Source organism: Notechis scutatus, chromosome 2 (genome assembly GCF_049901735.1).
Source record: "Notechis scutatus isolate UNSWTSFEM ecotype Mainland chromosome 2, rNotScu1.2, whole genome shotgun sequence".
In the NCBI taxonomy this organism is placed as follows: domain Eukaryota; kingdom Metazoa; phylum Chordata; class Lepidosauria; order Squamata; family Elapidae; genus Notechis; species Notechis scutatus.
The window spans coordinates 241,541,110-241,549,538 of NC_142010.1; the positions used below are offsets into that span (position 1 = coordinate 241,541,110).

General features: G+C 35.6%; 1 long non-coding RNA gene across 1 annotated transcript; it reads right to left on the minus strand.

Moving 5' to 3' along the window:
• Nucleotides 1–5,173: 5,173 nt before the first annotated feature.
• Nucleotides 5,174–7,000, minus strand: LOC148132574 (uncharacterized). The gene is made up of 2 exons (XR_015747365.1): nt 6,849–7,000; nt 5,174–5,916 (listed from the first exon to the last, which is right to left on the minus strand). It is a non-coding gene; the product is annotated as an uncharacterized LOC148132574 (long non-coding RNA).
• Between the last annotated feature and the right edge of the window lie 1,429 nt (nt 7,001–8,429).

The window sequence follows — 8,429 nt, forward strand, 5'->3', positions numbered from 1 at the left end:
AAATAAAGAGAAAGTGGTGCCTTCTCCCAAGTAAATATGTACAGCATCAAGCCAAAGAAGTAAATGGTATTTTATTTCTCTACTCATAACTTGTTTTAAAATGAAAAATGACATATGTTCAAAGGATACTATTTTACTATTATAATGTTTGCTATTTTTTCAACATTGATAAGTGGGAGTGCTGATGAATTTTTTCTATTAGTTTTGCTTTAATAGCAAGCAAACACTATTCATAAATTCCAATTATAAGTTTAAGATACAAACACATAGATACAAACACATAGATACACACGTAGTTAGAGGATTTATAAGGAAATATGTGAATATGTGAATTTCTATCCTTCATTATACAATAATCTCTCTAATATATGTAGCCCTGAATAACTTCCCATGTTTCAATAATATCAAAGAGAAAACATAATAAAGACACTTCTTCTCATGGGCTTTTTTACATTGCAAATTATGGACAGCCAAAAAAGATTTCAGAATGATGGGAAGCTGTTTAGTGTATAAGAATCCTAGCTATTAGTATCTTCAGCCACCTTCAGCAATAAAATACGATACCACCAAGTGAAATTCAAAAAAAAATTATCAGACATTGTGAAAACAAGGTATAAAAGCAGAAGTATCTTCTATAAAAAGAGATTTTTTGTGAAATTTAGATTTAAATGTAGCATTAGACAGGAAGTTAGTCAATCCTCCACAACTTGTGACTATCTAAACCAAAGAAACCACAACAACTAAGTATGATAGCCCACCAAGCCTAAAAATAGGCTTTTCTCTTATGGCTTGCTTCCTGGAGTTGTGAAAACACTGAGAGTGTCAAGTAAAGAGAGGTCACAATACATAGCTCTGGGTTGAGCTGATTATGATTTGTGCAGAGGTGAATATAACTACCATAAGTTTAATTGAATGATAATACATGTTCATAACAAATAACTTTTGGTCAATGACTGAATTTGCCAGTACTGATCGAAATGAAACCACGGTGAAAAAAAATTGCTGAAAGACATGCAGCTAAACTTTGTGGTGGAGTGATTCATTTGCATGTCATTGGATGGAAACGGGTGGGCACCAAAGTTTGCAAATAAAACCTTTGCTGTACAAAAGCAGTCCAACTGCTGTGACAGGAAATCGACAACAGTAACCTTTTGAACTTTCTGAGAAAGTCAAATATTGCCTAATGTTGATGTATGTCTCCATAGCAGCTGTGTGAAAAAAAGATGTTTATATCTTTGTCTGAAAAAAAATAAATATTAACATCCCCAAAACAGAAACAGAAAAAAGCATAAGTTTTGTGATCAGAATTTTGAGATCTTGTCACAAACAGACATTTCAAACCAGTCTCTTATTCTGAAATGATTGCGGATAAGCAAGTAACTTGGTGCAAATATTCCATATATGCCCCAAACTCTATTCTGACTAAACTGTAAACTGGACCTTTAATTATACTATTTAAAAAAAAATAAGTTAAAGTGCAATAATTTGCATGTGGAAAAGATTAGACAGAAATGGAAGATTTAGAATCAAGATCATAAACTCCAAAAATGTTAACTTCATTATCAGTTAGTGCCTATTCTAAATCTTCTTAAAGAGTGATGAAATGTTCTCATCCAGCATATTTTGTTTAAATCATTCTGGGGAAAGAAATTTTATAGACATAGGGACTATGCAAAAGTTCACAAATGACAAAATTGAAACAAAAATGGCAGGAATTCCACAACAGAAATGGCAGAGATAGACAAGTTTTGCAGAATTTTTCTCTGGATACAATCCTTGCATACTCAAGAGATAAATAAAAGAGCAATCTTTTTACACAGCAATAAACATATTTGTGAAAGAAAATGAAATGAAAACATTTATTATTAGGTCACACCCAGCACTGGCTAACTTATTTAACATTGTGCTTCAGGTCAAAATTACCCTTTTACTGAAGATATTTCAGTAACAACTAAAATGTATGATCCTTTGTCTGAATATTAGGTGGCTCAAAGGATGAGTCAGATAATTAAAATAAAAATACCAGATCAGGCGGAAGCCCGAAATATGTCTGGGGAGGATTATAATTGCTAAAGGGCTTATTAGCTACCAATTGCATGAGAGAGGCACAAGGTTATGCATCGTATTTTATCACATAAATATCAACATGATAATAATGTCTTTTAGGAGCAGATATACGCTAAGAAATTTCTGAAAACATGAAATATTTAAAAAATCAATTTGCAAATGAAAGAAAACAGCACTGCTGAGAAGCACCACTTTTATTTCTGGTTTGTTAGCTTTCCTGATTTTGTCACAATATCCTGCTCTCTTAATCCATCTTTTACAGGGCTGATAAGACTGCAAATAGTAAAAAGATATTGCTCAAAGCCCATTGAGTATGTCAAAAGTTTCCTTGCACCAAAGCACCATAGGTGTTCTGCTGCAAATACCGTTCCTAAAATTGTGTGGTAACCATTACCAGATGCCAGCAATACTGTTTGCAGTATCAAAGGAATTTTCAGTTTTAAAAAGGCAAATACAAACTCATCTGGGTCAGCGGAAGTGTGACCCATGACTCTTCAATTCAACCCAATAAAAATGCCTTCATCATTTGGGTTTTAACTTCTTGTTAGAGAGAGAACACGCATTAACGTAAACACCTCATCCTCCAAATTCTGGACATTTCTTTTAACCCATTTTAAAAGATTTCTAAACTGCCTTTCAAAATATAAGTCATTTTCAAAGCACAAAACATGATGAACTTGTTTGATTGTTTTATCTTTTTATCTTGGAGTTGGCCCAAATCAAAAGTCTTTGGGTAAGTTTTACATTAAATTTATAAAAAACAATGATAGGAACAAATCAAAGTGATAAAAAGCAACAACAATAATAAAACCACCCCCTCCATTATGGGTACCAATTAGATTTAGTTTGTTGCTGTTGTTGCTGTTGTTGCAAAGTTGTGTCCGTCCCATCGCAACCCCATGGACAATGTTCCTCCAGGCCAAAATTGTCTTTAAAGGTCCTCTAAAAACTGGAAGGAAGAGGACATTTTGGAACTCTGGAAGAAACGAGTGCCAAATGTGGAGACCCTCACAACAAAGGCCTGTTGTCTTATCTATGTCTCTCTCACTTCCCTATATGTTCCCATGGGATGAGCAGATTCAGTTCTGGCAAAATTAGGAATGTAATCATGCATACAGAAGAAGTACAAGCAGTCCTTGACTTAGGAACATAACTGAACCCAAAATTTCTATAGCTAACCAAGACAGTTGTTAAACAAGTTTGGCCCCGTTTTATGATCTTTCTTGCCACCGTTGTTAAGTAAATCACTGAAATTGTTAAGTTACTAATACAGTTATTAAATGAATCTGGCTTCCCCAAATGCCAAGCATCTGAATTTGGATCACATGACTACAACAGTTATAACTGTGAAAACTGGTCATAAATCTCTTTTTCAGTGCCATTGTAACTTTGGACAGTCACTAAACAAATGGTTGTTAGTCTATTAGTTAAGGTAACAGGCTAGAAAAATGAGAGATTGTGACTTCTAGTCTCACCTTGGCCATGAAAGTCATTTGGGTGACCTTGGGCAAGTCACTCTCTTTCAGCCCAACTCACCTTATGAGGTGGTTGTTCTGGGGAAAAATAGGAGGAGGAAGGTGTGCTTGATACGTTTGCTCTCTTGACCTGATTGTAAAAATTATAAAGACTGGATAGAATAAATCATTATCAAACATGAAGGAAGTGGGATTATTTGTTTTTTGCTGGGTCCAAGCAGGGCCTGAAAACTCATATATTAGAACAGAGGTGTCAAAGTCAAGGCCCACGGGCCGGATTCGGCTCACAGAGTCCTTAGATCTGGTCTGAGGGGCCACCCTAGAAACAGTGAAGGACTGGCCCATGGTGCCTCTTCCAGCAAAAACAGAGCTCCATTTTCAATGGCAGAGGGTTGGAGGAGGACATCACAGCCGAAAATGGAGCTTGGGAGCCTGTTTTCACTGGCAGAGCACTCGGACCACCCCAGGCGCTCCTGACACAAATGACATCAACCTGGACACACCCACCCTGGCCATGCTCCCCACCCCATTCCAGGTCAAACACAACTCTGATGTGGCCCTCAATGAAATCTAATTAGACACCCCTGTATTACAATGTCATAGAAATCATGTTCTGTATGATCTCTTCCAAGTTTATGATTCTATTAATTTAGTTTAAGATGAGAAGTACATTACAAATTGTTTCTCTTGTTACTCTATCTTTTTTTCACTATTATGTTCTCCCCTGCTAGGGCAAAACAAGCAAAATTATACACCTTGTTTATCAACCTATCATCAATATCATCATCAACAACAACAACAAAATATCCTGTAAAGATATAGATTTTTTTCTTTTAAAATTCACCATTAAAGTACAGAAATCCAATGGAATTTGTTCCTTCTGCCCTGATGCTGAACTCATTTATTTGGGCATAGAAACTATTTCGGTTTTTTTTTAAATTTGCAGAGGAAAGGATGCTATATTTTTAAATAAATCATAAGATTAACACCTGTAATTGTTTAAGTGCCTATTAGCACAGTTCCTTACTGAAAAAAAAAATGTATTGAACAAAATCAACAAATAATGTAGATGAAATAGCTAATTCCTTGTAAATTGTACTATTTACTTTGCCATGTTCCTCCTATGCACAGACATACATTCCATGATGCACAATCAGGTCTGAGGAAATTGAAAAACCTATATTTCTCTGAATCCTTAATGCATAGAATGGGAGACCTTTCTTTTTTTAACTTGCAACCTGGTTGTTTGAAAAGGATTGCAAGCCATCAATACAAGACTGGAAATAAATTCTGTATACCTGCTCAGAGCTGGAGTGATGAGATAAGATGACACATGGCAAATGGCAAGAAATATAGCAACCCCAATGAAAGTCTGTTCAACAGAAGTATTAAGTGAATTTTTAAAACTAGCCCCACCCCTTTTCCTTGCTGACTTCCATATTTTTAGGTAGGGGGGGCTCTGAGAGCAAGTTGGACATTCTTTTTCCATAACATGATTATTGTTCTCCACAAATTTCAAAGGCATATTTTCTTATGTTCCTGAATTGTATGGAGAACAGTTCTTGGAGTCAAGCCAACACAAAAACAACTACTCTTTAAATGTTGCAACAGAATACTTAGAGGTCAAATAATTGTGTATTAACAATATTTATTTATATTGTTAACTATTATTAGGCTTTGTAACAATGATTGTAATGTGGCAGGTTCTTCAATATAAGTCATAAATTCCTGTCAAGGAAATAAGAATAACCCAGAACTGCAAGAAAAGCATTTCAGAGCATGTCTTCATTCTACATTGTAAAATAAGGATATATCAGCCAATCCATTTCTTCCTTTTGAATTTGTACATCTTAATCAATTCAGAGGTACAAATAATACTTTAAAAATTCCCTAACACTTCAGTATTAAATGTTGGGTGAAACAAAACACTCAGATGGCACCAGTACTGAGTTTCGTAAAATGGCACCAGCCAAGGCAAACAAAGATAAAATCTGGTCTCATTTTGGTGCAATGAAAGAGCTGTTCCTTCCTTTGCAAACAAAACAGGACAATCTCGCCTGTCTTTGAATCTTTGGGTATCTGCTTACCAACCCTCTCCTGTTCTCCATATTACTCTAGAAGATCTAAAAACAGCAAACTTTTCCCTGGACAATTGTGTAATAAATGAGGGTATTGTAAAGCTATGGATGCTGTTCAAAATGTTTCCATTTACAACTTGTATATCAAGTGGTGGGTTGTGTATGTGGTTTCTATGCTTGCAAAAACTGCATCAAAAAAACAATTGGCACAGAAAGCTGCCTGGGAAATAAAGATGTTCTGTATTGTACAGCTGAATAGTTAATGCCTGAAGAAGTCACGTATTTAGCTCGAGTCACTGTACAAGGGAGAAAAAAAAAAAGTAAAAGCACATTTAAACAGGAATGGATTTGTAGCAGGAACTGCTTTCTTCTTACATTGCATTAACTCTGGGAAAGCACTAATGTTGAAAGATTTTCTTTATAAAAGTGAACAAAGGTCCCAACAGCCAAATTTTGAGACCTCAGTCTGAAAGCTGAAACTTAGAACTCAGTTTGCACTTTATCAACACATTATCAGTGGAAAATAGTTTCAGTCATAGAGTCACTGATAAATATTACTAATTTGTTTTACATACTCACAGCCAGACTACTTCTGGCTGTGGAAAGAGTGTATTCCTATTGCAAATAACCCAACACTCCTCAATTATCTAAATGCATTTATGAAACAACTGGGAATTTCATAAAGGATGAATAACCAAATAGGTTGCTGGTCTTACTAAAAAAAATATTCCTAACTTGAACTACCATTATAAAATGAGACTCATTGCAGTGAGTGGTCTTCATATATTGCTCCACTTATTTCAGAAGTCTGAGATGTGACACAACCTTTTTGGCTGGCAGTTTTGATCCTCCTGAAAACACTTTGGGAAATGTGTGTCCCAGCACATACATCACATTTTTCAATCTTGTCAACTTTAAGATGGGTGGACTTCAATTCCCAGAATGGTTGGTTGGGGAATTCTGGGCATTGAAGTCCACCCATCTTAAAGTTGCCAAGATTGAGAAACACTGACATGGATAGTACATAGTAAATATACATCCTTTTATGAGCTTTTTCTCTCTGCAATACTGGGGTTGAGCTCAACAGTTTCAATCTCCATTTTCTCAAACTGACCAATCCATTCAATTTCCGGTCCTCCATTGACTTTTCCCACTGCCAGTAGTCCACTTTTCCAAAGCTATGCCCCATCACCACCATCACCCACCTCTTGACTAATGCCTTTCTTACCATCGGTTTGGTTTTATGACATTCAAAGCAGCATACATAAGGCTGGAGGGGACTTCTGCTTGCCATCACATTGTATCCTTCATGTAGAAAATGGAAAAAGGTACTGTTCACCAAGGGCAGATGGCTCTTCAGAGCTTCCCTTCTCAAACAAAAGGTTCCAGAAATGAGCAAGGTATGAAGAAGTAGGAGCAAATAAGCAAGTTAATTGGTGGTATATAGTAACCTCTGAAATGTTTTTAAAGCTAACTTGTTTCTTTCATGCTAATCACAAAATCACAAACTTGTTTCTTTCATGGTAATCACAAAATGAGAAATGAAGATTAGGAAGAGAAGACCCTTCCAATCCTTGAAGAGCTTCTATACAAGCTTCATAAGAGGATACCCACAGTCCTTCTTTCCCCATCCTCATGTTACTAAGGCAACTCAAATTACTGTTCCCATAGCTAGGCAGTTCAGTTCTTAAAATTGTAAGTTTTTTTTCTATTCCACTGTGAAGATGTCAATTTGGATACAAAAAAAATGGAATTCAACAAAACTTTCCTTCATCCCTATGTCTCTCCCTCCCCTATCCAAGTCTTATTTTGATTCCAAATAATAAGGTCGATCTATCTATCTATCTATCTATCTATCTACCCATCTACCTCAAATTTATTGGCTGCCCATTTTACCAGTGGGTAACTCTGGGTGGCTTACAACATTAAAAGACTAATCTTGACACAAAAGGATTGTAGAATAATTTCCCTTTATCAGTATTTTTATTACAAGGACGTACCTATTCTCTTCTTGGGCTTCCTAAAAGTCTGAAATCTTAGGAGTAATGCCATAATTTGCTACCATCACAAATTCTGATTTATTGTTCTACATGTTGTAGCACCAGAACAAACTTTGACTCATTCTACTTCATGTGTGGGGAAAATATGATCAAATATGACAAAGAAAATATATGAAAAAGATCAGTTTTGCAAACTTGTTCTCCTCTCCCCTTTAACATAAAATAATTTTATTTAATTAGTAAAGCAGCCTTCTCCAATCTGATGTCTTCCAGAAACGTTGAACCTCAAACCCTGTTTAGTCCCACCAACATTTTCAGTGGCCCAGGGAGACATGTTTGGAGACCACCAAAGCTAATCCAAAGATCAATTTCTCCTTCCCTTACTTTTCTCCCTGTTCTCTTAATAGCTTGTACAAATTTGGCATTTACATGAGAAATGAGAATAGTTTCTTTCTTAAAACAAGTGCTGAACTGGTACCAAGATCTAAGTTATGTTAAATGCAATGTGGAAGTTTCTTAGGCAACTACTTCCTTTTAATTGAACAAGAGAAAAATATTTGTGCAGCTTATTGGCATATAAATTAAAGTTTCTTTGAAGTGTTTTAAATTCACAAATCTTTTAAAACTTGCTTGTTTTCTAGATTCAGTTTTCTAGATTCTCCTTGAATGACCAAACTTACTTAAAGTTTCCACAGGCATTTCCATAGCCATGTCCAGTGAATTCAGTGTTTAACATGACTATATGGGATGCCTTGAATATTTGACATCCACTGGAAATATGTCAGATCTTCAAATATCAGTTTCTAACC